The sequence below is a fragment of the Bufo gargarizans genome, chromosome 4, assembly GCF_014858855.1.
Source record: "Bufo gargarizans isolate SCDJY-AF-19 chromosome 4, ASM1485885v1, whole genome shotgun sequence".
NCBI lineage: Eukaryota > Metazoa > Chordata > Amphibia > Anura > Bufonidae > Bufo > Bufo gargarizans.
Genome location: NC_058083.1, coordinates 150,300,139 through 150,308,716, shown reverse-complemented (window position 1 = coordinate 150,308,716; position 8,578 = coordinate 150,300,139).

Sequence of the window (8,578 nt, the reverse complement as noted above, 5' to 3'; positions counted from 1 at the left end):
TTTAGTGGTTTCTGCTGTATCAGGCCTACTTTAAATACATCCCTAAACGGGTATATCAGAATCAAGGTGCTGATAGGGTCATTCTGAATAACTTCACACACACGCTACTGTGCATTTCCAATTCTAATTCCATCAGTAAATCTATACCTGTCACCCAGCGCCTAAATACTAGGCCTCAAATTTATATCCCGCTAAATCTGTCGTTACTGCTGTACTGTTCTGGCTGGGCAAGTTATTTAGTGTCCGTCAAAGCACATTTTTTGTTCTGGGTTGAAATACAATTCCCAATTTAGCAATTTCCTAATTTAGTGGTTTCTGCTGTATTAGGCCTACTTTAAATACATCCCTAAAAGGGTATATCAGAATCAAGGTGCTGATAGGGTCATTCAGAATAACTTCACACTCACGCTACTGTGCATTTCCAAGTCTAATTCTGTCAGTAAATCTATACCTGTCACCCAGTGCCTAAATACTAGGCCTCAAATTTATATCCCGCTAAATCTGTCGTTACCGCTGTACTGTTCTGACTGGGCAAGTTATTTCGTGTCCGTCAAAGCACATTTTTTGTTCTGGGTTGAAATACAATTCCCAATTTAGCAATTTCCTAATTTAGTGGTTTCTGCTGTATCAGAGCTATTTGAAATCTATCCCTAAAAGGGTATATAATATTCAAGGTGCACATAGGGTCATTCAGAATTACTTCACACACACGCTACTGTGCATTTCCAAGTCAAATTCCGTCAGTAAATCTATACCTGTCACCCAGCGCCTAAATACTAGGCCTCAAATTTATATCCCGCTAAATCTGTCGTTACCGCTGTACTGTTCTGACTGGGCAAGTTATTTAGTGTCCATCAAAGCACATTTTTTGTTCTGGGTTGAAATACAATTCCCAATTTAGCAATTTCCTAATTTAGTGGTTTCTGCTGTATCAGGCCTACTTTAAATACATCCCAAAAAGGGTATATCAGAATCAAGGTGCTGATAGGGTCATTCTGAATAACTTCACACACACGCTACTGTGCATCTCCAAGTCTAATTCCGTCAGTAAATCAATACCTGTCACCCAGCGCCTAAATACTAGGCCTCAAATTTATATCCCGCTAAATCTGTCGTTACTGCTGTACTGTTCTGGCTGGGCAAGTTATTTAGTGTCCGTCAAAGCACATTTTTTGTTTTGGGTTGAAATACAATTCCTAATTTAGCAATTTCCTAATTTAATGGTTTCTGCTGTATCAGGCCTACTTTAAATATATCCCTAAAAGGGTATATAATATTCAAGGTGCACATAGGGTCATTCAGAATAACTTCACACACACGCTACTGTGCATTTCCAAGTCTAATTCTGTCAGTAAATCTATACCTGTCACCCAGCGCCTAAATACTAGGCCTCAAATTTATATTCAGCTGAATTTGAATACAATACATTGGGCCAAATAATATTTTTGTTGTTGTGGTGAACGATAACAATGAGGAAAACATCTAGTAACGGACGCGGACGTGGACATGGTCGTGGTGGTGTTAGTGGACCCTCTGGTGCTGGGAGAGGACGTGGCCGTTCTTCCACATCCACACGTCCTAGTGTACCAACTACCTCAGGTCCCAGTAGCCGCCAGAATTTACAGCGATATATGGTGGGGCCCAATGCCGTTCTAAGGATGGTAAGGCCTGAGCAGGTACAGGCATTAGTCAATTGGGTGGCCGACAGTGGATCCAGCACGTTCACATTATCTACCACCCAGTCTTCTGCAGAAAGCGCACAGATGGCGCCTGAAAACCAACCCCATCAGTCTGTCACATCACCCCCATGCATATCAAGGAAACTGTCTGAGCCTCAAGTTATGCAGCAGTCTCTTATGCTGTTTGAAGACTCTGCTGGAAGGGTTTCCCAAGGGCATCCACCTAGCCCTTCCCCAGCGGTGGAAGACATAGACTGCACTGACGCACAACCACTTATGTTTCCTGATGATGAGGACATGGGAATACCACCTCAGCATGTCTCTGATGATGACGAAACACAGGTGCCAACTGCTGCGTCTTTCTGCAGTGTGCAGACTGAACAGGAGGTCAGGGATCAAGACTGGGTGGAAGACGATGCAGGGGGCGATGAGGCCCTAGACCCCACATGGAATGAAGGTCGTGCCACTGACTTTCACAGTTTGGAGGAAGAGGCAGTGGTGAGACTGAGCCAACAGCGTAGCAAAAGAGGGAGCAGTGGGCAAAAGCAGAACACCCGCCGCCAAGAGACTCCGCCTGCTACTGACCGCCGCCATCTTGGACCAAGCACCCCAAAGGCAGCTTCAAGGAGTTCCCTGGCATGGCACTTCTTCAAACAATGTGCTGACGACAAGACCCGAGTGGTTTGCACGCTGTGCCATCAGAGCCTGAAGCGAGGCATTAACGTTCTGAACCTTAGCACAACCTGCATGACCAGGCACCTGCATGCAAAGCATGAACTGCAGTGGAGTAAACACCTTAAAAACAAGGAAGTCGCTCAGGCTCCCCCTGCTACCTCTTCTGCTGCTGCCGCCTCGGCCTCTTCTGCAACTGCCGCCTCGGCCTCTTCCTCCGCCTCTGGAGGAACGTTGGCACCTGCCACCCAGCAAACAGGGGATGTACCACCAACACCACCACCACCTCCGTCACCAAGCGTCTCAACCATGTCACACGGCAGCGTTCAGCTCTCCATCTCACAAACATTTGAGAGAAAGCGTAAATTCCCACCTAGCCACCCTCGATCCCTGGCCCTGAATGCCAGCATTTCTAAACTACTGGCCTATGAAATGCTGTCATTTAGGCTGGTGGACACAGACAGCTTCAAACAGCTCATGTCACTTGCTGTCCCACAGTATGTTGTTCCCAGCCGCCACTACTTCTCCAAGAGAGCCGTGCCTTCCCTGCACAACCAAGTATCCGATAAAATCAAGTGTGCACTGCGCAATGCCATCTGTAGCAAGGTCCACCTAACCACAGATACGCGGACCAGTAAGCACGGCCAGGGACGCTATATCTCCCTAACTGCACACTGGGTAAATGTAGTGGCAGCTGGGCCCCAGGTGGAGAGCTGTTTGGTGCACGTCCTTTCGCCGCCAAGGATCGCAGGGCATCCTCCTCCTCCTTCTCGGCTTCCTCCTCCTCTTCTTCCACCTGCTCATCCAGTCAGCCACACACCTTCACCACCAACTTCAGCACAGCCCGGGGTAAACGTCAGCAGGCCATTCTGAACTCATATGTTTGGGGGACAGGCCCCACACCGCACAGGAGTTGTGGCGGGGTACAGAACAACAGACCGACGAGTGGTTGCTGCCGGTGAGCCTCAAGCCCGGCCTGGTGGTGTGCGATAATGGGCGAAATCTCGTTGCAGCTCTGGGACTAGCCGGTTTGACGCACATCCCTTGCCTGGCGCATGTGCTGAATTTGGTGGTGCAGAAGTTCATTCACAACTACCCCGACATGTCAGAGCTGCTGCATAAAGTGCGGGCCGTCTGTTCGCGCTTCCGGCGTTCACATCCTGCCGCTGCTCGCCTGTCTGCGCTACAGCGTAACTTCGGCCTTCCCACTCACCGCCTCATATGCGACGTGCCCACCAGGTGGAACTCCACCTTGCACATGCTGGACAGACTGTGCGAGCAGCAGCAGGCCATAGTGGAGTTTCAGCTGCAGCACGCACGGGTCAGTCGCACTGCGGAACAGCACCACTTCACCACCAATGACTGGGCCTCCATGCGAGACCTGTGTGCCCTGTTGCGCTGTTTCGAGTACTCCACCAACATGGCCAGTGGCGATGACGCCGTTATCAGAGTTACAATACCACTTCTATGTCTCCTTGAGAAAACACTTAGGGCGATGATGGAAGAGGAGGTGGCCCAGGAGGAGGAGGAGGAGGAGGAAGAGGGGTCATTTTTAGCACTTTCAGGCCAGTCTCTTCGAAGTGACTCAGAGGGAGGTTTTTTGCAACAGCAGAGGCCAGGTACAAATGTGGCCAGCCAGGGCCCACTACTGGAGGACGAGGAGGACGAGGACGAGGATGAGAAGGAGGTGGAGGAGGATGAGGATGAAGCATGGTCACAGCGGGGTGGCACCAAACGCAGCTCGGGCCCATCACTGGTGCGTGGCTGGGGGGAAAGGCAGGACGATGACGATACACCTCCCACAGAGGACAGCTTGTCCTTACCCCTGGGCAGCCTGGCACACATGAGCGACTACATGCTGCAGTGCCTGCGCAACAACAGCAGAGTTGCCCACATTTTAACGTGTGCAGATTACTGGGTTGCCACCCTGCTGGATCCACGCTACAAAGACAATGTGCCCACCTTACTTCCTGCACTGGAGCGTCATAGGAAGATGCGCGAGTACAAGCACACGTTGGTAGACGCGCTACTTAGAGCATTCCCAAATGTCACAGGGGAACAAGTGGAAGCCCAAGGCCAAGGCAGAGGAGGAGCAAGAGGTCGCCAAGGCAGCTGTGTCACGGCCAGCTCCTCTGAGGGCAGGGTTAGCATGGCAGAGATGTGGAAAAGTTTTGTCAACACGCCACAGCTAACTGCACCACCACCTGATACGCAACGTGTTAGCAGGAGGCAACATTTCACTAACATGGTGGAACAGTACGTGTGCACACCCCTCCACGTACTGACTGATGGTTCGGCCCCATTCAACTTCTGGGTCTCTAAATTGTCCACGTGGCCAGAGCTAGCCTTTTATGCCTTGGAGGTGCTGGCCTGCCCGGCAGCCAGCGTTTTGTCTGAACGTGTATTCAGCACGGCAGGGGGCGTCATTACAGACAAACGCAGCCGCCTGTCTACAGCCAATGTGGACAAGCTGACGTTCATAAAAATGAACCAGGCATGGATCCCACAGGACCTGTACGTCCCTTGTCCAGATTAGACATTAACTACCTCCCCTTAACCATATATTATTGTACTCCAGGGCACTTCCTCATTCAATCCTATTTTTATTTTCATTTTACCATTATATTGCGAGGCTACCCAAATTTGAATGAACCTCTCCTCTGTCTGGGTGCCGGGGCCTAAATATATGCCAATGGACTGTTCCAATGTTGGGTGACATGAAGCCTGATTCTCTGCTATGACATGCAGACTAATTCTCTGCTGACATGAAGCCAGATCCTCTGTTACGGGACCTCTCTCCTCTGCCTGGGTGCTGGGCCTAAATTTATGAAAATGGACTGTTGCATTGGTGGTTGACGTGAAGCCTGATTCTCTGCTATGATATGAAGACTGATTCTCTGCTGACATGAAGCCAGATTGTCTGTTACGGGACCTCTCTCCACTGCCTGGGTGCTGGGCCTAAATTTATGAAAATGGACTGTTGCATTGGTGGCTGACGTGAAGCCTGATTCTCTGCTATGATATGAAGACTGATTCTCTGCTGACATGAAGCCAGATTGTCTGTTACGGGACCTCTCTCCTCTGCCTGGGTGCTGGGCCTAAATATCTGACAATGGACTGTTGCATTGGTGGCTGACGTGAAGCCTGATTCTCTGCTATGACATGAAGACTGATTCTCTGCTGACATGAAGCCAGATTGTCTGTTACGGGACCTCTCTCCTCTGCCTGGGTGCTGGGCCTAAATATCTGACAATGGACTGTTGCATTGGTGGCTGACGTGAAGCCTGATTCTCTGCTATGATATGAAGACTGATTCTCTGCTGACATAAAGCCAGATTGTCTGTTACGGGACCTCTCTCCTCTGCCTGGGTGCTGGGCCTAAATTTATGAAAATGGACTGTTACAGTGGTGGGTGACGTGAAGCCTGATTCTCTGCTATGACATGAAGACTGATTCTCTGCTGACATGAAGCCAGATTGTCTGTTACGGGACCTCTCTCCTCTGCTTGGGTGCTGGGCCTAAATTTATGAAAATGGACTGTTGCATTGGTGGCTGACGTGAAGCCTGATTCTCTGCTATGATATGAAGACTGATTCTCTGCTGACATGAAGCCAGATTGTCTGTTACGGGACCTCTCTCCTCTGCCTGGGTGCTGGGCCTAAATTTATGAAAATGGACTGTTACAGTGGTGGGTGACGTGAAGCCTGATTCTCTGCTATGACATGAAGACTGATTCTCTGCTGACATGAAGCCAGTTTGTCTGTTACGGGACCTCTCTCCTCTGCCTGGGTGCTGGGCCTAAATTTATGAAAATGGACTGTTGCATTGGTGGCTGACGTGAAGCCTGATTCTCTGCTATGATATGAAGACTGATTCTCTGCTGACATGAAGCCAGATTGTCTGTTATGGGACCTCTCTCCTCTGCCTGGGTGCTGGGCCTAAATATCTGACAATGGACTGTTGCATTGGTGGCTGACGTGAAGCCTGATTCTCTGCTATGATATGAAGACTGATTCTCTGCTGACATGAAGCCAGATTGTCTGTTACGGGACCTCTCTCCTCTGCCTGGGTGCTGGGCCTAAATTTATGAAATGGACTGTTGCAGTGGTGGGTGACGTGAAGCCTGATTCTCTGCTATGACATGAAGACTGATTCTCTGCTGACATGAAGCCAGATTGTCTGTTACGGGACCTCTCTCCTCTGTCTGGGTGCTGGGCCTAAATTTTTGAAAATGGACTGTTGCATTGGTGGCTGACGTGAAGCCTGATTCTCCGCTGACATGAAGCCAGATTGTCTGTTACGGGACCTCTCTCCTCTGCCTGGGTGCTGGGCCTAAATTTATGAAAATGGACTGTTACAGTGGTGGGTGACGTGAAGCCTGATTCTCTGCTATGACATGAAGACTGAGTCTCTGCTGACATGAAGCCAGATTGTCTGTTACGGGACCTCTCTCCTCTGCCTGGGTGCCGGGCCTAAATATCTGACAATGGACTGTTGCATTGGTGGCTGACATGAAGCCTGATTCTCTGCTATCACATGAAGACTGATTCTCTGCTGACATGAAGCCAGATTCTCTGTTACGGGACCTCTCTCCTCTGCCTGGGTGCCGGGGCCTAAATATCTGAGAATGGACTGTTCCAGTGGTGGGTGACGTGAAGCCAGATTCTCTGCTATGGGACCTCTCTCCAATAGATTTTGGTTAATTTTTATTTATTTAATTTTTATTTTAATTAATTTCCCTATCCACATTTGTTTGCAGGGGATTTACCTACATTTTGCTGCCTTTTGCAGCCCTCTAGCCCTTTCCTGGGCTGTTTTACAGCCTTTTTAGTGCCGAAAAGTTCGGTTCCCCGTTGACTTCAATGGGGTTCGGGTTCGGGACGAAGTTCGGATCGGGTTCGGATCCCGAACCCGAACATTTTCGGGAAGTTCGGCCGAACTTCTCGAACCCGAACATCCAGGTGTCCGCTCAACTCTAACTGTAAATGAAAATAAAAACAATGCAATGATTTGCAAATTTCATAAACCGATATCTTATTCACACTAGATTGCAGAACACATATCAGATGTTGAAAGTGAGACAATTAATGAAATAAATATATAATTTAGAACTTGACAGAAGTTATGATCTTTTGTGAATTAAATGTGGGTCTATAAGATTTGAAAATCAGTGCATTCTGTTTTTCACAAGAACACTGTTACAATGTGGGTAAAAAAAAAGGCAAAAACTGGTAATGTGGGCTAAGGTATATGGAGTTGAAAATAAATGCATGCATCTGTTGGAGTTTGTCTTTAAAAGAAACCTGTCATCACTTTCTAAGCCTATTTATCCACTCACTTTTCTAAAAATACTTTTTAATACATTAATAATTATATTAAAATCAATTCTGAACGAACTATCAGTTCAGGGAAAAACCTAAAATAAATGTTCCTGCCATATATGTAAATGCACCTTAGATGAGTCCTGTCTCCTGTCTTCAGAGACGAGTCCACTGTTCTCTGACTATTGGAGTGCAGACATGCCCACAAACGAATAAGTTTCACCCTCTACGATTGCTCATCTCCACCCCTTCTCTTCCAAGTCTCGCAGCTACCCAATATACATTATATGATCAGTGTGATATGAGGAGTAGTGTTGATCACGAATATTCTAATCGCTAATTTTATCGAGAATATCAGCACTTCGAGAATTCACAAAAATCTAGAATCTATATCTATATCTTCGTAATTGCGAATATTCTAGATTTTTTTTCATCAGTGAGTGAGGTGACTGGTTCTGCAGATGCGCGGGATTTGGGACGTGGGTTCAGGAGGAGGGTAGGATCTTTATATTCTGTCACTCTTATAAAGGGAGGTGAGTTTAGGAATGGGAAGTGAGGAGGTAAGCATTTAATTTACATAACTTGAAAAAAGCAAATATGGACTGAAAAAGTACTTGGAGGTGTTAACTGTCATATTTTTATTTTATTTGCTAGTTTATTAGAGCTACGCATGTATACCTGAGTCAGTCTGTCAATGATTGCGAAAAGATCTGTAATTACCTTATAATAACAGCTTTCATTAATATCTCCTGTCCCTTTCCACTGCTCCCTTAAAAGACTGTTGCTATGGCTTATCTGTCTCTGGCTAGGAAGACAGAGATGCGGTCCTTCACACTGCATCCCTGCATTAGGCTTCAGAGTGAGGAGGCATGTCTCTCAGTAATCCAATCTAATTGGCTGGCAGGA